A 24,064-nucleotide genomic window follows, 5' to 3' on the forward strand; every position below is an offset into this window, starting at 1 on the left:
GTGTGATCGATGTGTCATTGAACCCCAAAGGTAACTCGCCACCATTAAGAAAACCCAGAATAGCTGGTACTAGATCTCCTTGAAGGATATTCCAATGCCTTTGAAAGAAACCCGCGTAAACCCGTCAACTCCCGGAGCTTTTGATGGTGACATTTGAAAAAGGGCTGTATGGACCTCCTCCGGTTCATAGGGTTTATCCAGCAACAGAATCATATCTCCTGTTACGCGCTCGGGGACATACTGCAGCAGCTCGTTCATATCATTATAGCCTTGCGAGGAGTACAAATTCTGATAAAACGACTGCACTTCCACCATACCTTCTTGCTCAGACGCACACACTGATCCGTCCGCACGTCGAAGATTGGAAATTCTATTCACGTTTACGCTGCGCCGCTTACGCATGATAATAAGCCGTATTACGATCACCTTTCCGGAGCCAAGGCATGCGAGAGCGCTATCTCATCCATACCTCCTCTTGCCTCCATGCCTCACGAAGTTTCAGCACCGTGGCCTTCTCTTCATCGTTCGGGCCTCTGCCAATAGATTGCTTCCTCAAGTTTTCAAGTTTTGATTGTAGTTTCTTCACCTTTTTGGCAAGACATCCAAACTCCTGGGTACCCCACGCTCCAAGGTCGCTTTGGAGCTTTTGTAGAGTGTCCTGAATTCCTGTGAGTCCCTGTCCAGCATGGTTTCTTTTCCACGCCTCAGCAACAAAACTATCGTACTCAGCATGGGATTGCCAGACATCCTCATAACGAAACAGTTTTGGCCCCCGACGTGATTGAACTTGTTGTGACTCAACCAACACAAAGCAGTGATCTGATTCCACCGCACTAATGCGGCGAACACGCACAGGGTCGAACCTTTGTAGGAACTCCTCGTTCGCTACACCTCGATCAAGGCGGGCTTTCACATTCATCACTCCCCCTTGCTTATTATCCCACGTGTACGATACCCCCGAGAACCCAAGGTCCTGCAGGGAACAATCTTCCCGTGCTTCCCGAAAAGCTAGCATTTGCAATTCCGACCTCGCAGCCCTGCTGAAATGTTCAGTACCAAATAGTGTCTCATTGAAATCTCCAAGGCACATCCATGCCTGTTGCGGTATATGCATGCAGCATTCTCAAGCAACGCCAACTATGGTGCCTATCTTCTTTCCTTGGCGCGCCATAAAAACCCGTAAACCTCCATTCTGGAGCAGACAAATCAGCTTTCTAGACCATAACATCAATGTGTCCACAACTGTAGTTTTTTAACTCGACCTTCACATCACTTGACCAGAACAAACCAATTCCACCGCTAAGTCATGCACTATCCACCGCAAAGCATCCCGCAAAGCCAAGACTTTGTTGCAGAATCTCTACTCGTCTAGCCCTGATCTTCGTCTCCGAAACGAAGAGCAAAGCGGGCCCTTCTTGCTTCGTTATTTTCCGAAGCTCTCGAACTGCCTCGGGGTTCCCAAGCCCCCGGCAGTTCCAACTCAGGCATTTCATGGCTCCTGGCAGGGCTGACCAGCAGCCACTACCGAATTTTCAGAGGATGGGGGAGTGGGCTTCTTCTTCTTTAGTTCTGGTTCCTTAACTCTCGAGTTTGCACCCCCATCTCCATCTACGCCACCCGAGCCATCAATTCTCTGAGCTGTAAACACCACCATATCAGTAGGATCTCCATCTGGATTTGTCATATCTGCAGGACTTGGTAGAGCCAGAGGGTCAACCCTACGATAAACTTTTTCATTCTGAGGTCCTCCCTTTCTTTTATAAATAGGTTTCTTCTTTGGGGAGTTGACCTCCTCATCCCCCCAAGGCTTGTTGTTCGACGAGGCTGCATCTTTCTTACTTGCTGCAGAGTTCTGAGTTTCCTTAGACGAGCCATCACCCGAGCCAGCTCCCTTCCTGTCCTCCGGCGCCCGCAAGTTTGAGGTAAAAGGCAAATCTCCGTTCTCATCACGGGTGCTGGAGTGGGACAGAATAGATCGGAGTGGCCAAGACGACCACACGAGAAACAAAAATTCAGGACGTGTTCATATTGAATATCATACCAGTCCCTAGACTCCCCTCTTTGTCGAATCAATCAGAATCCATCGCCGCAAGTGTTTATTGAATTAATCGTCACCCTAGCTCTCAGAAATCCCCCCACATGATCAAAGTGGACAGATGTCGCATTAGCATCTATCTGTTTAGCAACCTCTTTCCCCCACCGATGATTCTGCAAGTTGAAAGGCAGGTTTGGAACCCTAGCCCACAACTGAAGTTTTTCAAACTTTAGTTCTGACGGCCTCATGCAGGCGTCAAAATCCGCCAGAATTACTGCATGTCTACTCACATGCCACGGCGATCCTTCTCGCACGCGATCGCGATCATGGCGATTCTCGAAGTCCGCCACAAAGGTGTTCTCGCCCACCGGCATGAAGAACAAGCCCCTAGGGTTTCCCCACGCCGGCCTCAACGCATTAGCAATGGTTTGGATGTGTAAAATCTTTCGGTGTAGAACCTTGCGAGCGATTGACCACTTCTGCGGGACTCCCTCCTCGAGATCATCAACCACCAGAGGCGTGGCTTCTTCCTCAGTGAGATCCAGCTTCCCCATGGCCTCCTCCATCCATGCCCTCGCCGCCCTAGGGAATTTCGCCCCCCTCGAGTTTCCGCTTGGATCTGCAGACGTAGCCATCTCCCAGACCAAAGATTGTAGCGCCCCGCTGACGAGATGTCAGCGAGCCCTCTCAAGGGGGCTCCTAGTTTTTTGGGGAACCCTTTTTCCTATTTCGCTTCCGTGTGCTCGTGACGAACAACTGTTTGCCTCGGCTCGCCTCAATACAATGCGTATGAACATATTAAAAAATGTTAAACATGTATTGAAATATTCCTGATGTATACAACAAATGTACAATGTGTATGAAAGAAAGTAGGCATTTAAAACATATATTGAAAAACATGTAATCATGAATTAAAAAATGTTAACCATGTTACTGATCTATACAGAAATCTAAGGCGTACATGAAAAAATAGACATCAAAATATTAATTATGTATTTTTAAAAAGTTAAACATTTATAAAAAATATTCCTGATGTATAAAAAAATGTACAACGTTTATGTAAAAAGTAGTCATTAAAAGATATATATTGGGGAAAAATGTTAATCATTTATTTAAAAAATGCTAAATATCTATTAAAAATACCTAACTTATAAAAATGTATATTGTGCATGGGAAAAGTAGACATGTGTTGAAAAAAAAGAAAAAAAAACCATTGAAAACCGGAAAGAGAAAACGAAAACTGGCAAAAGAAAAAAGACAACTAAATATAAAATAAAAAAACCAAAAACAAAATAGAAGACTAAAAAACAAAACAAACCAAAAGGAAAAAGGAAAAAATAATTAAAAAATAAACAAGCTGAAACCGCTCCAAGAAACCCCTATTTGGCCCGCCCATCTCGCGTTTGCCTACTGCGAGACGGAGTTGCGTTATGTCTTGCAGTAGGCGTGCATAGCTCTTGCTGGCTAGCAGACCTAGAACCCAACATTTGCCTTGGATTCGGCCTCAGGGGTTGGTTTTGCGATGTTCAATGTTGATGGCGAAGTTTTAAGAAATGATGGAAGGAGCTGTTGTGGCTATTTGCCGAGACCAAAGCGGCCTCTATTTTTGCTCATCTTCAGTTGCATTTAGTGGTATAATTGATGTACCGACTCTAGAAGACATAGCGTACCGGAAATCCCAAGAGCCAAGACCTTGCTGATGATCTACTAGTCAGGCAGATCCTAATAGCTTTGGATTGTGCCATATTTATAAAGGATATCTCTGATAAAGTGGGTGGGCATCATGGAGCGATAGTCAATCACTGCTCGTGTAATTTCAGGGAATGCAACTTCACCTGTGACAGTCAAGATAGCAATCATGAAGCCGAAGTTTAGCTAAATACTCTCAAGATTTAAATTTTGGATGTCATGTCCGGCTTGCTGCACCACATGATCCTGTAACATTTCCTCTGAACATCGTTGATCAATAAAATGCAGCTTAAGTCCTCTACAAAAACTACTGTTTGTAGCGAACTTTTAAATATTTCCTGTGTTTTTCAATTTAAAAAGTGTTCACCAATTTTAATAAAATGACTTAAATTTTATAAAAATATCCATGAGTTCTTTTAAATGCTCATCAGTTTTAAATAAAAATCATGTATTTTAGAAAACGAAACTGGGAGAAACAACAACAAAAAATGTTTGTGGATTCTAAAAATGTACATGATACTCTTTATAATGGGTCATGTACTTTCACATATCCAATCATGTTCAGCACACATACATTTTGCAGAAGAGAGCTACAAGCTTTGTGTGAGGCATCAAGCCATCAACAACAGCATCACTTGTTATAGTACCTTGCTAGCAACGACGATCACGACCGAATCTCCCCTTCCTCTAAATCTTCCTGGAAGCTTTGATGATGCTGATGCTGCTTTCAGTAGTCGTCGACAACCTTGCTGAAGAGTCCAATCTGCTGCAACAAGTTACTATTCAAACTTTTTGAAGTTGCAATTTTGTTTTATTTTTTAGTTTAGAAGAACGCGTAATTCGTCTTTGTGAAACTTCATACCTATGTAGAACACTCGATCATGTTCGCCAAAAAAATCAGAATTCTTTGATTTCTTATATTTAAAAATTAAAATGCCATATACAGTGCACCTAGAACGATGTCCAAAAAAATTATGTCATTATATATGCTTTAAAATCAAGTTTAATAATCAGTACTCGGAGTATGATACTAGAAATGGCCTCTGTTAATGTTTCTCGGAGATGGGCCAACTTTATGATAAACATTTACACACTGCAAAACATGTGTAAAGAAAAGATCACTAATTTTGCTGATTATAATCGGCCATGTACTTCATATATCCAATCATGTTCAGCACACATACATTTTGCAAAAGAGAGCTACAACCTTTCTATAAGGCATAAGCCATCAACAACAACATCATTTATTATAGCACCTTGCTTGCAACAACGATCACGACCGAATCTCTCTTTCCTCTAAATATTCTTGGAAGCTTTGATGATGCTGCTGTTGCTTCCAGTTGTCGTCGACCTTGCAGAAGAGTCCAATCTGCCGTAACAAGTCAGTATTCAAACTTTTTGAAGTTAAATTTTGCTTTTTAGATCAGAAGAACGCCGCATTCATCTTTCCAAAACTTGATACATATGTAGAACACTCGATCATGTTCGCCACCAGAAAAATTAGAGTTGTTTGATTTTATATTTTAAAGATTAAAATGTTATATACCGTGTGCCTAGAACCATGTCCAAAAAATTGATGTCGTTATATATATGCTTTTAGATCATGTTAAATAACCAGTACTCAGAGTATGATATTTGAAATTGTTGGGGATAGTATTTCAAAAGTTTTGCCTATGATCACGCAAGATCTATCTAGAAGAAGCATAGCAACGAGCGGGGAGAGTGTATCTACGTACCCTCGTAGACCGAAAGCGGAAGCGTTTAGTAATACAATTGATGTAGTCGAACGTCTTCGCGATCCAACCGATCCAAGTACCGAACGCACGGCACCTCCGCAGTCTGCACACGTTCAGCTCGGTGACGTCCCTCGAACTCTAGATCCAGCTGAGGCCGAGGGAGAGTTTCGTCAGCACGACGGTGTGGTAACGGTGATGATGAAGTTACCGACGCAGGGCTTCGCCTAAGCACTAGACAATATGACCGAGGTGGAAAACTGTGGAGGGGAGTGATAACCCACAAGTATAGGGGATCGCAACAGTTTTCAAGGGTAGAGTATTCAACCCAAATTTATTGATTCGACACAAGGGGAGCCAAAGAATATTCTCAAGTATTAGCAGTTGAGTTGTCAATTCAACCACACCTGGATAACTTAATATCTGCAGCAAAGTATTTAGTAGCAAAGTAGGATGGAAGTAACGGTAACGGTGGCAAAAGTAACAGTAGCAGTTTTGTAGTAATTGTAACAGTGGCAACGGAAAAGTAACTAAGCAAGGATCAATATGTGAAAAGCTCGTAGGCATTGGATCAGTGATGGATAATTATGTCGGATGCAATTCCTCATGCAAAAGTTATAACATAGGGTGACACAGAACTAGCTCCAATTCATCAATGTAATGTAGGCATATATTCCGAATATAGTCATACGTGCTTATGGAAAATAACTTGCATGACATCTTTTGTCCTACTCTCCCGTGGCAGCGGGGTCCTATCGGAAACTAAGGGATATTAAGGCCTCCTTTTAATAGAGTACCAGACCAAAGCATTAACACTTCGTGAATACATGAACTCCTCAAACTACGGTCATCACCGGGAGTGGTCCCGATTATTGTCACTTCGGGGTTACCGGATCATAACACATAATAGGTGACTATAGACTTGCAAGATATGATCAAGAACTCATATATATTCATGAAAACATAATAGGTTCAGATCTGAAATCATGGCACTCGGGCCCTAGTGACAAGCATTAAACATAGCAAAGTCATAGCAACATCAATCTCATAACATAATGGATACTAGGGATCAAACCCTAACAAAACTAACTCGATTACATGATAATCTCATCCAACCCATCCCCGTCCAGCAAGCCTACGATGGAATTACTGACGCACGGCGATGAGCATCATGAAATTGGTGATGGAGGAAGGTTGATGATGACGATGGCGACGGATTCCCCTCTCTGGAGCCCTGAACGGACTCCAAATTAGCCCTCCCGAGAGAGATTAGGGCTTGGCGACGGCTCCGTATCGTAAAACGCGATGAATCCTTCTCTCTGATTTTTTTCTCCCCGAACGTGAATATATATAGTTGGAGTTGAGGTCGGTGGAGCACCAGGGGGCCCACGAGGCAGGGGGCGCGCCCAGGGGGGCAGGCGCGCCTCCCACCCTCGTGGACAGGGTGTGGGCCCCCTGGTCTTGATTCTTATGCCAGTATTTTTTATAAATTCCAAAAATATTCTCCGTGAAGTTTCAGGTCATTCCGAGAACTTTTATTTCTGCACAAAAATAACACCATGGCAATTCTGCTGAAAACAACGTCAGTCCGGGTTAGTTCCATTCAAATCATGCAAGTTAGAGTCCAAAACAAGGGCAAAAGTATTTGGAAAAGTAGATACGATGGAGACGTATCAGGGGGCACCGCACACGGCTAAAGATCAACTTATGTGTCTATGGGGTGCCCCCTCCCACGTATATAAAGGAGGGGAGGAGGAGGAGGGCCGTCCACAAGGGGCGCACCCAAGGAGGGGATTCCTACTCCTAGTAGGAGTAGGTCTCCCCCTTTCCTAGTCCAAGTACGAGAAGAAGGAAGGAGGAAGAGGGGAGAAGGAAGGAGGGGGGCGCCGCCCCCTCCTAGTCCAAATCGGACCAGCCCATGGGGGGGCGCGTGGCCACCCCTTGAGGTCCTTCTCTCCTTTCCCGTATGGCCCGTTAAGGCCCACTACTTCCCCCGACGAATTCCCTTAACTCTCCGGTACTCCGAAAAATACCCGTACCACTCAGAACCTTTCCGATGTCCGAATATAGCCTTCCAATATATCGATCTTTACGTCTCGACTATTTCGAGACTCCTCGTCATGTCCGTGATCTCATCCGGGACTGCGAACAACCTTCGGTACATCAAATCACATAAACTCATAATATCAATCGTCATCGAACGTTAAGTGTGCGGACCCTACGGGTTCGAGAACTATGTAGACATGACCGAGACACCTCTCCGGTCAATAACCAATAGCGGAACCTGGATGCTCATATTGGCTCCTACGTATTCTACGAAGATCTTTATCGGTCAAACCGCATAACAACATACGTTGTTCCCTTTGTCATCGGTATGTTATTTGCCCGAGATTCGATCGTCGGTATCACCATACCTAGTTCAATCTCGTTACCGGCAAGTCTCTTTACTTGTTCTGTAATGCATCATCCCGCAACTAACTCATTAGTCACATTGCTTGCAAGGCTTATTGTGATGTGCATTACCAAGAGGGCCCAGAGATACCTCTCCGACAATCGGAGTGACAAATCCTAATCTCGATCTATGCCAACTCAACAAACACCATCGGAGACACCTGTAGAGCATCTTTATAATCACCCAGTTATGTTGTGACGTTTGATAGCACACTAAGTGTTTCTCCGGTATTCGGGAGTTGCATAATCTCATAGTCAGGGGAACATGTATAAGTCATGAAGAAAGCAATAGCAATAAACTAAATGATCATAATGCTAAGCTAACGGATGGGTCTTGTCCATCACATCATTCTCTAATGATGTGATCCCGTTCATGAAATGACAACACATATCTATGGTTAGGAAACTTAACCATCTTTGATTAACGAGCTAGTCTAGTAGAGGCATACTAGGGACACTCTGTTTGTCTATGTATTCAATTCACACATGTACTAAGTTTCCGGTTAATACAATTCTAGCATAAATAATAAACATTTATCATGATATAAGGAAATACAAATAACAATTTTATTATTGCCACTAGGGCATATTTCCTTCAGAAATGGCCTCTAGAAATGGCCTCATATGTTGATGTTGTTGGAACACGTTTCTGTATCTGTGACAGTTCGCTTTGGCCAGTGCTTTATAATATAAAGCGGGGGAACCCTTTTTCGTCTTAATCTTTCTCTGAGATGGACCAACTTTTATGATAAGCATTTACACACCGCAAAACATGTGTAAAAAAAGATCACAAATTTTGCTGATTATAATCAACGATGTACTTTCATATATCAGATCATGTTGAGCTCAAATACATTTTGAAAAAGAGAGCTACAAGCTTTCTACTACAAGGCATCAAGCCATGTGCAAAAATACTAGTATTGTTTGTAGCCAACTTTATATATATTTTCTTTGTTTTTCCAAAACAATATTCACAAATTTTAAAAACATTTGCAATTTTGATTTTTTTCACCAATTTTTAATAAAGTGACTTAATTTTTAAAAAGTATTCAATGAGTTTTAAATTAAATATCCATGTATTTCAGAAAATGAAACCAGAGAAACAAAAACAAAAATGTTCATAAATTTTAAAAATAGATTCTGAAAATGAATATGATACTCTGTGCATCATGTAGTTTCATATATCCAATCATGTTCAACACACATACAATTTACAGAAAAGAGCTACAAGTTTTCTGTGAGGCTCAAGCCATCAGCAACGGCATCACTTGTTATAGCACCATGCTAGCAACGACGATCACGATAGAATCTCCCCTTCCTCTAGGTCTTCTTCGAAGATTTGATGATGATGATGATGATGCTTCCGGTCGTCGTCAAGCTTGAGGTAGAGTCCAATCTGCCGCAACAAGTTGTTGGGCTTCGCAGTGTTGTACTCATCAATGCCGAGCCTCTTCAGATCCTCTGGGTGTAGGGTATCGTCCGGCATTGCCGTCTTCTCCATCTGGAGCACCTCCTGACGGGCCTTCTCCCTCGCCCGGGACGTGGCCTCCTTTCGCTGCCTTTCCAGAGCACGGGCGAGCTGCTCGCATGTTGGAGGAGCTAGGCTGTCGACGATCTCATCTGAATCAGAATCTGAGTCACTGCCGCCGGAGTGCTCTGAACCCAAGTCGCTGCTGCCAGGATCAGTATCTGAATCGCTGTCGCTGGAATCAGTATCCGAACTGCTGCCGCTGGAGCTTGGGCTGGCACTGGCTGTTTCATCTTCGACGATCGGTAATGGGGATACGCCACCGCAGATGTCAACATCTTCCTCCTCCTCTTGGGCCATGGCCTTAGGGCCGTCTTGGTGCCGTTCTTGCGGCAGAGGTTGCGGCACGATCGCTAAGGGGGAGACGCCGCCACAGATGTCAACTTCTTCGTCCTCCTCCTCCTCCTCTTGGGCCATCACCTTAGGGCCGTCTTGGTCCCGTTCTTGCGGCGACGGATTCGACCTCCTCTGTCGAGCGAACTTGTCAACCTGCTCCTGTAACTCGACGACGGCGGCGTCGTCCATTGCGTGGAGGTCGATCTCGATTTCGCCGGGGCGGGTGGCGCAGCTGTGCTTCTTCAAGAGCTGGACGACGTGATCGGGGATTTCCGCAACGAACAGCTCCAGGTCTTCCGCGAGCATCTCCCTCTCAGAGGCCGTCATCTTCGTCTTCGTAGGCGCCTTCTTGCGATTGATCACAGGAACGGGAGGAGACGCCTTCCTCTTCTTGGCCGGCGGCTCCTCGGCCAAGAACCTTGGACGACTCTTCTTGACGCGGGGAGCCGACGGGGACGAGGCGGGAGCTAGCACGGCGGCCGCCTTGTGGAGGAGGCCACGGACGGCGACGAGCTCTGCTTGAAAGCGCTGCCGAAGGATCTCCATCTCCCTCGCGCGCTTGGGGCCGGACATGATGCCGGTCTTGGCGTCAAACGGCTCGGCTGTGACGAAGCCGTGCTTCCTGGTGAGCTCCCCGCCGTAGGGGTAGGCAATCTCCATGGGCGCTGGGTAAGGGCCGAAGGAGGCGAGAGGATGCGGCTGGTGATTGATGAAGGAGACGATGGGGAAGGTGGAGAAGAGAAGTCTCGCGTCGATGGGAAAGGTCAGAGCGAGGTGAGGGCAGAGGCAGGTTGGCTGCCTTTTATTGATCAGCAGCTCAGGTCAGGTGTGATGCCGATTCCAAACCGTGGATGCGCGCGTATGTGATGTGATCCGTCAGGAAGTCGGATTTGCTCGCGTGAATTTCAAGCTTGGTGCCAAGTTCCTTTAATTAAGCTTAAGCATGATTGAGGAGTTTGAGGCCATCTCGGAAGCTCATTTCTTTCCCGGCTCCTATATCGTATCGTATCATGAGTTGAGTTCAGTCTTCAGTCTTGACTCGTAACATACACACATCTTTTGCTGCAAGATCAGGTACCACAGGCCTTCTCGTCCGACACCAAGGTGAACAGGTGCCGTATCTGAACACTACACACTCTAAGAAATCGGTATGAGCCCTTGAGATTTGAAAATCGTACGAGTAGTATCACCAAATATCCTAGAGAGCAAAAACAAGATTCTGAAGCAGCGATATGGCGCTAGTGCGTGCTGCAGGAGAAGAAACACAAGTGCTAAAGTGAAGACGAAAGTTGGCAATGTCCTTCAAAGACCAAAGCTATATGTGATCTGCGTTCGGAAAACCGCACGATCAAAACAGAAACTGAAGCAATTTTCAGGCGCGCATGGTCAGGTGCTCTCTGCTTTCTGTTAGATTTAGTCGGCCTCAGCCCGCTAACTCTTTCTAGACCAGCCGCACGGTGAGCCGTCGGCCCATGTAAGCTTACGTGGGAATATTAAAAAATATATTAAACATATATAAAAATATTCCTGATGTATGCCACAAATGTACAAATGTGTATGAAAAGAAGTAGGCATTAAAAATATGTATTGAAAAAAGATGTAATCATGTATTAGAAAAATGTTAAGCATGTTATTGACGTACACGAAAGTCTAAGGCGCACATGAAAAAAATAGACGTCAAAAAATATATTTGAAAAAATGTTAATTATATATATTTTTTAACATGTACAAAAAAGTTTATATACAACAAATTTATGTCGTGTATGAATAAAGTAGTCATTAAAATATATATATTAGTGAAAATGTTAATCATTTATTTTAAAAATTCTAAAACATTTTAAAAAATATCCCTAATGTACACAAAAAATGTAGTTAGAGCATGAAAACATTTTTAATGGCGAACCAACCTGTGGTTGGATGGTTAGAGGGATAGTGGTATCCCCAGACCGCCAGGGTTCAAGTCCTGGTGCTCGCATTATTCCTGGATTTATTTCAGGATTTCCGGCGATGCGCTTTCAGTGGGAGGAGACGTTCCCGTCGACGACGAGGCGCCTACGGTGACTTCGTAAATCTCAAGATGATATGCCGGCTCAGTCTTTCGGAGATGCTCATAGGGGTAGGGTGTGCGTGTGTGCGTTCATAGAGGTGAGTGTTGAAGGAAATATGCCCTAGAGGCAATAATAAAGTTGTTATTTATATTTCCTTAAATGTTTATTATTCATGCTATAATTGTATTAACCGGAAACTTAGTACATGTGTGAAGACATAGACAAACAGAATGTCACTAGTATGCCTCTACTTGACTAGCTCGTTGACCAAAGATGGTTATGTTTCCTAGCCATAGACATGAGTTGTCATTTGATTAACAAGATCACATCATTAGGAGAATGATGTGATTGACTTGACCCATTCCGTTAGCTTAACACTTGATCGTTTAGTATGTTGCTATTGCTTTCTTCATGACTTATACATGTTCCTATGACTATGAGATTATGCAACTCCCGAATACCGGAGGAACACTTAGTGTGCTATCAAACGTCACAACATAACTGGGTGATTATAAAGATGCTCTACAGGTGTCTCCGATGGTGTTTGTTGAGTTGGCATAGATCGAGATTAGGATTTGTCACTCCGATTGTCGGAGAGGTATCTTTGGGCCCTCTCGGTAATGCACATCACTATAAGCCTTGCAAGCAATGTGACTAATGACCTAGTTGTGGGATGATGCATTACGGAACGACTAAAGAGACTTGCCGGTAATGAGATTGAACTAGGTATTGAGATACCGACGACCGAATCTCGGGCAAGTAACATACCGATGACAAAGGGAACAACGTATGTTGTTATGCGGTTTGACAGATAAAGATCTTCGTAAAATATGCAGGAACCAATATGAGCATCCAGGTTCCCCTATTGGTTATTGACCGGAGATGAGTCTCGGTCATGTCTACATAGTTCTCGAACCCATAGGGTCCGCACACTTAACGTTCGGTGACGATCGGTATTATGAGTTTATGTGTTTTGATGTACCGAAGGTTGTTCGGAGTCCCGGATATGATCACGGGCATGACGAGGAGTCTCGAAATGGTCGAGACATAAAGATCGATATATTGGAAGCCTACGTTTGCACATCGGGTGAGTTCGGGCATATACCGGAGTACCGGGGGGTTACCGGAACCCCCCGGGAAGTATATGGGCCTTATTGGGCCTTAGTGGGAGAGAGGAGGAGGCGGCCAAGGTGGGGGCGCGCCACCCCCTCAAGCCCAATCCGAATTGGGGTGGGGGGCCGCCCCCCCTTTCCTTCTCCCTCTCTCCTGCTTCCTTCCTCTCCTACTCCAACTAGGGAAGGGGGGAATCCTACTCGCGGTGGGAGTAGGACTCCCCTTGGGCGCGCCACAGAGAGGGCCGGCCCTCCCCTCCTCGACTCCTTTATATACGGGGGAGGGGGCACCCCATAGACACACAAGTTGATTATTTAACCGTGTGCGGTGTCCCCCTCCACAGATTTCCACCTCGGTCATATCGTTGTAGTGCTTAGGCGAAGCCCTGCGTCGGTAACTTCATCATCACTGTCATCACGCCATCATGCTGACGAAGCTCTCCCTCGACACTCAGCTGGATCTAGAGTTCGTGGGACGTCACCGAGCTGAACCTGTGCAGATCGCGGAGGTGCCGTACTTTCGGTACTAGGACCGGTCGGATCGTGAAGACTTACGACTACATCAACCGCGTTGTCATAACGCTTCCGCTTTTGGTCTACGAGGGTACGTGGACAACACTCTCCCCGCTCCTTGCTATGCATCACCTAGATGGATCTTGCGTGTGCGTAGGAATTTTTTTGAAATTACTGCGTTCCCCAACAATGGTATCAGAGCCAGGTCTATGCGTAGATGTTATATGCACGAGTAGAACACAAAGAGTTGTGGGCGATAATAGTCATACTGCTTACCAGCATGTCATACTTTGATTCGGCTGTATTGTTGGATGAAGCGGCCCGGACCGACATTACGCGTACGCTTACGCGAGACTGGTTCTACCAACGTGCTTTGCACACAGGTGGCTGGCGGGTGTCAGTCTCTCCAACTTTAGTTGAATCCAGTGTGACTACGCCCGGTCCTTGTTGAAGGATAAAACAACACACTTGACGAAAAATCGTTATGGTTTTGATGCATAGGTAAGAACGGTTCTTGCTCAGCCCATAGCAGCCACGTAAAACTTGCAACAACGAAGTAGATGACGTCTAACTTGTTTTTGCAGGGTATGTTGTGATGTGATATGGTCAAGACATGATGCTAAATTTTATTGTATGAGATGATCATGTTTTGTAACAGAGTTATCGGCAACTGGCAGGAGCCATATGGTTGTCTCTTTATTTTATGCAATGCAATCGCCCTGTAATTGTTTTTACTTTATCACTAAGCGGTAGCGATAGTCGTAGAAGCAATAGTTGGCAAGACGACAACGATGCTACGATGGAGATCAAGGTGTCACGTCAGTGGCGATGGTGATCATGAAGGTGCTTTGGAGATGGAGATCAAAGGCACAAGATGATGATGGCCATATCATATCACTTATATTGATTGCATGTGATGTTTATCCTTTATGCATCTTATTTTGCTTAGTTCGGCGGTAGCATTATAAGATGATCTCTCACTAAATTTCAAGGTACAAGTGTTCTCCCTGAGTATGCACCGTTGCGAAAGTTCGTCGTGCCGAGACACCACATGATGATCGGGTGTGATAAGCTCTACGTTCACATACAACGGGTGCAAGCCAGTTTGCACATGCAGAATACTCGTGTTAAACTTGACGAGCCTAGCATATGCAGATATGGCCTCGGAACTCTGAGACCGAAAGGTCGAGCGTGAATCATATAGTAGATATGATCAATGTAGTGATGTTCACCAATGAAAACTACTCCATCTCACGTGATGATCGGACATGGTTTAGTTGATTTGGATCACGTGATCACTTAGATAATTAGAGGGATGTCTATCTAAGTGGGAGTTCTTAAGTAATATGATTAATTGAACTTTAATTTATCATGAACTTAGTACCTGATAGTATTTTGCATGTCTATGTTGTTGTAGATCAATGGCCTGTGCTATTGTTCCTTTGAATTTTAATGCATTCCTAGATAAAGCTAAGTTGAAAGATGATGGTAGCAACTACACGGACTGGGTGCGTAACTTGAGGATTATCCTCATCGCTGCACAGAAGAATTACGTCCTGGAAGCACCGCTAGGTGCAAGACCCGCTGCAGGAGCAACGCCGGACGTTGTGAATGCCTGGCAGAGCAAAGCTGATGACTACTCGATGGTTCAGTATGCCATGCTTTACGGCTTAGAACCGGGACTTCAATGTCGTTTCGAACGTCATGGAGCATATGAAATGTTCCAGGAGTTGAAGTTAATATTTCAAGCAAATGCCCGGATTGAGAGATATGAAGTCTCCAATGAGTTCTATAGCTGCAAAATGGAGGAGAATAGTTCTGTCAGTGAGCATATACTCAAAATGTCTGGGTATCATAATCACTTGACTCAGCTGGGAGTTAATCTTCCGGTTGATAGTGTCATTGATAGAGTTCTTCAATCACTGCCACCAAGCTACAAAAGCTTCATGATGAACTATAACATGCAAGGGATGGATAAGACGATTCCCGAGCTCTTCGCAATGCTAAAGGTTGCAGAGGTAGAAATCAAGAAGGAGCATCAAGTGTTTATGGTCAACAAGACCACCAGTTTCAAGAAAAAGGGTAAAGGGAAGAAGGGGAACTTTAAGAAGAATGGCAAGCAAGTTGATGCTCAAGTGAAGAAGCCCAAGTCTGGACCTAAGCCTGAGACTGAGTGCTTCTACTGCAAAGGGACTAGTCACTGGAAGCGGAACTGCCCCAAGTATTTGGCGGATAAGAAGGATGGCAAGGTGAACAAAGGTATATGTGATATACATGTTATTGATGTGTACCTTACTAATACTCGAAGTAGTACCTGGGTATTTGATACGGGTTCTGTTGCTAATATTTGCAACTCGAAACAGGGACTACGGATTAAGCGAAGATTGGCTAAGGACGAGGTGACGATGCTCGTGGGAAATGGTTCCAAAGTCGATGTGATCGTCGTAGGCACGCTACCTCTACAGCTACCTTCGGGATTAGCTTTAGACCTGAATAATTGTTATTTGGTGCCAGCGTTAAGCATGAACATTATATCTGGATCTTGTTTGATGCGAGACGGTTATTCATTTAAATCCAAGAATAATGGTTGTTCTATTTAAATGAGTAATATCTTTTATGGTCATGCACCCTTGAAGAGTGGTCTATTTTTTGTTGAATCTCGATAGTAGTGACACACATATTCATAATATTGAAGCCAAAAGATGCAGAGTTGATAACGATAGTGCAACTTATTTGTGGCACCGTTGTTTGGGTCATATTGGTGTAAAGCGCATGAAGAAACTCCATTCTGATGGATTTTTGGAATCACTTGATTATGAATCACTTGGTACTTGCGAACCATGCCTCATGGGCAAGATGACTAGAACTCCGTTCTCCGGAACAATGGAGCGAGTAGCAGATTTGTTGGAAATCATACATACTGATGTATGTGGTCCGATGAATATTGAGGCTCGCGGCGGGTATCGTTATTTTCTGACCTTCACAGATGATTTAAGCAGATATGGATATATCTACTTGATGAAACATAAGTCTGAAACATTTGAAAAGTTCAAAGAATTTCAGAGTGAAGTGGAAAATCATCGTAACAAGAAAATAAAAGTTTCTACGATCTGATCGTGGAGGAGAATATTTGAGTTATGAGTTTGGTCTTCATTTGAAACAATGCAGAATAGTTTCGCAACTCACGCCACCCGGAACACCACAGCGTAATGGTGTGTCCGAACGTTGTAATCGCACTTTATTAGCTATGGTGTGATCTATGATGTCTCTTACTGATTTACCGCTATAGTTTGGGGGTTACTCTTTAGAGATGGCTGCATTCACGTTAAATAGGGCACCATCTAAATCCATTGAGACGACACCTTATGAACTGTGGTTTGGCAAGAAACCCAAGTTGTCATTTCTTAAAGTTTGGGGCTGCGATGCTTATGTGAAAAAGCTTCAACCTGATAAGCTCGAACCCAAATCGGAGAAATGTGTCTTCATAGGATACCCAAAGGAGACTGTTGGGTACACCTTCTATCACAGATCCAAAGGCAAGACATTCGTTGCCGAAAATGGATCCTTTCTAGAGAAGGAGTTTCTCTCGAAGGAAGTGAGTGGGAGGAAAGTAGAACTGGATGAGGTAACTGTACCTGCTCCCTTATTGGAAAGTAGTTCATCACAGGAATCAGTTCCTGTGACTACTACACCAATTAGTGAGGAAGCTAATGATGATGATCATGTAACTTCAGATCAAGTTACTACTGAACCTCGTAGGTCAATTAGAGTAAGATCCGCACCAGAGTGGTACGGTAATCTGGTTCTGGAGGTCATGTTACTTGACCATGACGAACCTACGAACTATGAGGAAGCGGTGATGAGCCCAGATTCCGCGAAATGGCTTGAGGCCATGAAATCTGAGATGGGATCCATGTATGAGAACAAAGTGTGGACTTTGGTTGACTTGCCCGATGATCGGCAAGCCATTGAGAATAAATGGATCTTCAAGAAGAAGACTGACGTTGATGGTAATGTTACTGTCTACAAAGCTCGACTTGTTGCGAAATGTTTTCGACAAGTTCAAGGAGTTGACTATGATGAGACTTTCTCACGCGTAGCGATGCTTAAGTCCGTCCGAATCATGTTAGCCATTGCTGCATTTTATGATTATGAAATTTGGCAAATGGATGTAAAGACTGCATTCCTGAATGGATTTCTGGAAGAAGAGTTGTATATGATGCAACCCGAAGGTTTTATCAATCCAAAGGATGCTAACAAAGTGTGCAAACTCCAGTGATCCATTTATGGACTGGTGCAAGCATCTCGGAGTTGGAATAAACGTTTTGATAGTGTGATCAAAGCATATGGTTTCATACAGACTTTTGGAGAAGCCTGTATTTACAAGAAAGTGAGTGGGAGCTCTGTAGCATTTCTAATATTATATGTGGATGACATATTGTTGATTGGAAATGATATAGAATTTCTGGATAGCATAAAAGGATACTTGAATAAGTGTTTTTCAATGAAAGACCTCGGTGAAGCTGCTTATATATTGGGCATCAAGATCTATAGAGATAGATCAAGACGCTTAATTGGACTGGTGTCCCCAGCCCACCAGGGTTCAAGTCCTGGTGCTCGCATTATTCCTGGATTTATTTCAGGATTTTCGGCGATCCGCTTTCAGTGGGACGAGGCGTTCCCGTCCACGTCGAGGAGCCTACGGTGACTTCGTAAATCTCAAGATGATATGCTGGCTCAGTCTCTCAGAGATGCTCATAGGGGTAGGGTGTGCATGTGTGCGTTCATAGAGGTGAGTGTTGAAGGAAATATGCCCTAGAGGCAATAATAAAGTTGTTATTTATATTTCCTTATATCATGATAATGTTTATTATTCATGCTAGAATTGTATTAACCGGAAACTTAGTACATGTGTGAATACATAGACAAACAGAGTGTCACTAGTATGCCTCTACTTGACTAGCTCGTTGAATCAAAGATGGTTAAGTTTCCTAGCCATAGACATGAGTTGTCATTTGATTAACGGGATCACATCATTAGAGAATGATGTGATTGACTTCACCCATCTGTTAGCTTAGCACGATGATCGTTTAGTTTGTTGCTATTGCTTTCTTCATGACTTATACATGTTCCTATGACTATGAGATTATGCAACTCCCGAATACCGGAGGAACACTTAGTGTGCTATCAAACGTCACAACGTAACTGGGTGATTATAAAGATGCTCTACAGGTGTCTTCGATGGTGTTTGTTGAGTTGGCATAGATCGAGATTAGGATTTGTCACTCCGATTGTCGGAGAGGTATCTCTGGGCCCTCTCGGTAATGCACATCACTATAAGCCTTGCAAGCAATGTGACTAATGAGTTCTTTGCGGGATGATGCATTACGGAATGAGTAAAGAGACTTGCCGGTAATGAGATTGAACTAGGTATTGAGATACCGACGATCGAATCTCGGGCAAGTAACATACCGATGACAAAGGGAACAACATCTGTTGTTATGCGGTTTGACCGATAAAGATCTTCGTAGAATATGTAGGAACCAATATGAGCATCCAGGTTCCGCTATTGGTTATTGACCGGAGATGAGTCTCGGTCAAGTCTACATAGTTCTCGAACCCGTAGGGTCCGCACACTTAACGTTCGGTGACGATCGATATTATGAGTTTATGTGTTTTGATGTACCGAAGGTTGTTCGGAGTCCCGGATATGATCACGGGCATGACGAGGAGTCTCGAAATGGTCGAGACATAAAGATCGATATATTGGAAGCCTATGTTTGGACATCGGAATGGTTCCGGGTGAGTTCGGGCATTTACCGGAGTATCGGGGGATTACCGGAACCCCCCGGGGACTATATGGGCCTTATTGGGCCTTAGTGGGAGAGAGGAGGTGGCCAAGGTGGGGCGCCCCCCCAAGCCCAATCCAAATTGGGGTGGGGGGCCGGCCCCCCTTTCCTTCTCCCTCTCTCCTCCTTCGTTCCTCTCCTACTCCAACTAGGGAGGGGGGGGGAATCCTACTCTCGGTGGGAGTAGGACTCCCCTTGGGCGCGCCATAGAGAGGGCCGACCCTCCCCTCCTCCACTCCTTTATATACAGGGGAGGGTCACCCCATAGACACACAAGTTGATTGTTTAGCCGTGTGCGGTGCCCCCCTCCACGGATTTCCACCTCGGTCATATCGTTGTAGTGCTTAGGCAAAGCCCCGCGTCGGTAACTTCATCATCACTATCATCACGCCGTCGTGCTGACGAAGCTCTCCCTCGACACTCAGCTGGATCTAGAGTTCGTGAGACATCACCGAGCTGAACGTGTGCAGATCGCGGAGGTGCCGTACTTTCGGTACTAGGATCGGTCGGATCTTGAAGACGTACGACTACATAAACTGCGTTCTCATAACGCTTCCGCTTTCGGTCTACGAGGGTACGTGGACAACACTCTCCCCTCTCGTTGCTATGCATCACCTAGATGGATCTTGCGTGTGCGTAGGAATTTTTTTGAAATTACTGCGTTCCGCAACAAGTGTATGCGCGTATGTATGAGCGCTTGCGTCTGTACTGATGTTCAAAAAAAGAGCATGAAAAAATGCAGACACATGTTGAAAAAAAGAAAAAAAACTATATAAAAAACGATGAAACCCGAAAAGTGAAAACGAAAAATAAAAAAATAAAAAAATGCGAGAGTACTTCCAATCTATTCATCTTCAATCATGGCAGCACAATGAACACCAAAAATAATAAAAATTACATTGAGATCCGTAGACCACCTAACAACGACTACAAAGACTGAAGCGAGCCGAAGGCGCGCCACCGTCATCGCCCTCCCTCACTGGAGCTGGGCAAAACTTGTTGTAGTAGACAGTCGGGATGTCGTCGTGCTAAGGCACCATAGGACCAGCACACCAGAACAGCAACCGACGCCGTCGCGGAGTAGCGTAGATCGGAAGGATCCAGCCTGAAAACATACAAACATAGATGAACTGCGACCAAATCCGAGCAAACAAATATAGAGCAAGTATCATGTGAATTTTTTTGGCTAAGAGAAGAGAGCCGTGGTTATTGAGAAGAGTACTAAGTAGATTTGATCATCTGAAAGGGAGCTTCAAAGAGAAAAAATACTGAGTAGTTATGAAGAGCAGAAGCAGAAGAAGTAACATACGGAAATCCTTACATCAATCTCGACACCAAATTTTCAGCATGACACAACCCGTAAGCTTTTGTTATGGTCATAACATAAAAAACACATTATTTTTAAAATGCATCAACATTCATGATTTCCGTACTTTTTTTAGAAAATGAGGTTAAAATCCCTGGCTCCTACATCAATCGATGCATACAACCATCTTTATTAATTATTTCACAAAGGTCTGACAAGAACATATATCAAGCCACCCGAAGCCACCACTCACACCTACAAACTCGATAATGTGAAGTGCTCTCATTTCCCATATCTGAAACCAGTGTCGTCGCCGACCCATCCACATAACATATCGGAACCTACAGCCGGTGCAGCAAACCTAAAGCGTACACAACATGCACATGTTTTAGAAGCCGACATCATCATCGAACCGTTGACCCATCTTCAGGAAAGAGATCGACATCATCCTTGCCATTCCTGCCATACCTCGACGCCACCACGGCGCCCAATGGCACCACCTCCCTGCGCGCAAAGTGCTGAGCACGCCGCGGTCGCCGCTGATACACCGCAACACCATGCCGCCAACTACCACCAGCCGGCACAGCTTGAAGTCTCTGCAAGATATGTCATGCGTAGCACCTGCTAAACGGGTATGACACAACGTAGCACCTGTCGGCCAGGCATGACTTGACATTTTCACCGAAGCTCCGTGCAAGATCAAGCCGCTCCACCTCCCGCCTCTGTCTTCCAGCGCTGCTCCGCAAATGATGGTCCCAAGACAGAAACGACACCGCAGTGCCACCATCGTCCGATCTGGAAGACCAGATTCTAGGGTTTCCCCCGGAGCAGCACGACTGGGTCGACAATCGAGTGGGTCGACAATAGTTACACGGCGATGCCTTCATCAAGGTAACGCCACAAAGTGCCGCCATCACCCGCCATTGGCTCATTTCACCGGCAACTATGTCTCCCCGACTCACAGCCGGGACTAGATGACGGATCTCGAGATCCGACCACCCAGCCTCACACTGACCACCTCCGACGGAGGAGATGACTGATACGTCTTCAACGTATCTATAATTTATGAAGTATTCATGCCATGTTTACAACAATTTTATATGGTTTTGGTATGATTTAATTAGAACCAACCCGGACTGATGCTGTTTTCAGCAGAACTACCGTGGTGTCGTTTTTTGTGCAGAAATAAAAGTTCTCGGAATGGGCTGAAAATTGACGTTGATTTTTTATGGACCAGAAGAGACCCACGGAGCACCGGAGCAGGCCAGAAGAGCCACGAGGGCACGACAAGCCTGCGGGGCGCCCCCCCGAGCTTGTCGCTCCCTCATGGGCCCCCTTGACGTGAGACCGACGCCAAAAATTCATATAAATACCCAAACCCCCGAAAAGAACCCTAGATGAGAATTTTCTTATTTTTTGAGCAATCGAGATGAGAAGTTTCGCCACCGCAAGCCTTTGTATCCACGAAAACTCAATCGGGAGCCCATTCCGACACCCAACTTGATGTATGTTTTGGCACTCAATCTAGGTTCCGCGAAAACTAGGTGAGGAAATTCCAGCGCAAGAATCGCGTTGGCGCCGATCTGATCATCGGTCATGAATGCCAACGAACTACTTCGACTACTGAGAGGAACCTGCATGGGCCACCAATGATGGAGTCAAATCCGGCACATCTCGGATAAGGGTCCTGAGCTGGTAGCCTTGGTGCGATGGTAACAGAGACACTAGTTTTACCCAGGTTTGGGCTCTCTCAAATATATGATACCCTAGTCTTGCGTTGATTGTATTGATTGAGGAGGTACAGAGTACGCGTTGACCTACCATGATATCATGTATGTATGAAAGTTGGGGTCTACGGTCCTCACACCTTGGCTTATATAGATACCGGGGATGCGCAGGGTTACACATGTGTCGGTTGCATCTAAGGGTAAACATGCCGAAGATTGCCTTGAAGTATGCATCAAGTCTTCGGTAGATTCCTTCTTGAAGCTCCTGGGCCTGACGAATATGGCCCACCAGTTTATAATCCTAGACTGCCCCATATGTCTGGGAGTAGATGTGGCTAGCACCCCCTAGTCCAGGACACCATCAGTTCAACCCACTAAATCTTTGGACACCAGTCCTGCGATGGGCCGTCGGCCCATATAAGCTTCCGCTTATGAAAATATTAAAAAATGTTAAACAAGTATAAAAATATACGTGATGTATATGACAAATATACAATGTGTTTGAAAATGTAGACATTAAAAACATATAGTGAAAAAAGGTAATCATGCACTAAAAAATGTTAAGCACGTTACTGATATCTATGAAAATCTAGGGCGTACATGAAAAAAAGATAGACATCAAAATATACATTTGAAAAAAAAGTTAATTATGTATCTGAAAAATGTTAATCGTGTACAAACAATTGATATGCATAAAAAAATTGTAAGACATGTATGAAAAAGGTAGTCAGTACTGAAGGAAATATGCCCTAGAGGCAATAATAAAGTTGTTATTTATATTTCCTTATATCATGATAAATGTTTATTATTCATGTTAGAATTGTATTAACCGGAAACTTAGTACATGTGTGAATACATAGACAAAACAGAGTGTCCCTAGTATGCCTCTACTTGACTAGCTCGTTAATCAAAGATGGTTAAGTTTCCTAACCATAGACATGTGTTGTCATTTGATAAACGGGATCACATCATTAGAGAATGATGTGATGGACAAGACCCATTCGTTAGCTTAGCATTATGATCGTTTAGTTTTACTGCTATTGCTTTCTTCATGACTTATACATGTTCCTCTGACTATGAGATTATGCAACTCCCGAATACCGGAGGAACACTTAGTGTGCTACCAAATGTCACAACGTAACTGGGTGATTATAAATATGCACTACAGGTGTCTCCGAAGGTGTTGTTTGAGTTGGCATAGATCGAGATTAGGATTTGTCACTCCGTGTATCGGAGAGGGATCTCTGGGCCCTCTCGGTAATGTACATCACTATAAGCCTTGCAAGCAATGTGAATAATGAGTTACTTACGGGATGATGCATTATAGAACGAGTAAAGAGACTTGCCGGTAATGACATTGAACTAGGTATGATGATACCGACGATCGAATCTCAGGCAAGTAACATACCGATGACAAAGGGAACAACGTATGTTGTTATGCGTTTTGACCGATAAAGATCTTCGTAGAATATGTAGGAGCCAATATGAGCATCCATGTTCCACTATTGGTTATTGACTGGAGATTTTTTCTCGGTCATGTCTACATACTTCTCGAACCCGTAGGGTCCGCACGCTTAACGTTCGATGACGATTTGTATTATGAGTTATGTGTTTTGGTGACCGAAGTTTGTTTAGAGTCCCGGATGAGATCACGGACATGACGAGGAGTCTTGAAATGGTCGAGAGGTAAAGATTGATATATTGGACGAAGGTATTTGGACACCGGAATGGTTTCGG

Source organism: Triticum aestivum, chromosome 5D (genome assembly GCF_018294505.1).
Source record: "Triticum aestivum cultivar Chinese Spring chromosome 5D, IWGSC CS RefSeq v2.1, whole genome shotgun sequence".
NCBI classification, from domain to species: Eukaryota; Viridiplantae; Streptophyta; class Magnoliopsida; order Poales; family Poaceae; genus Triticum; species Triticum aestivum.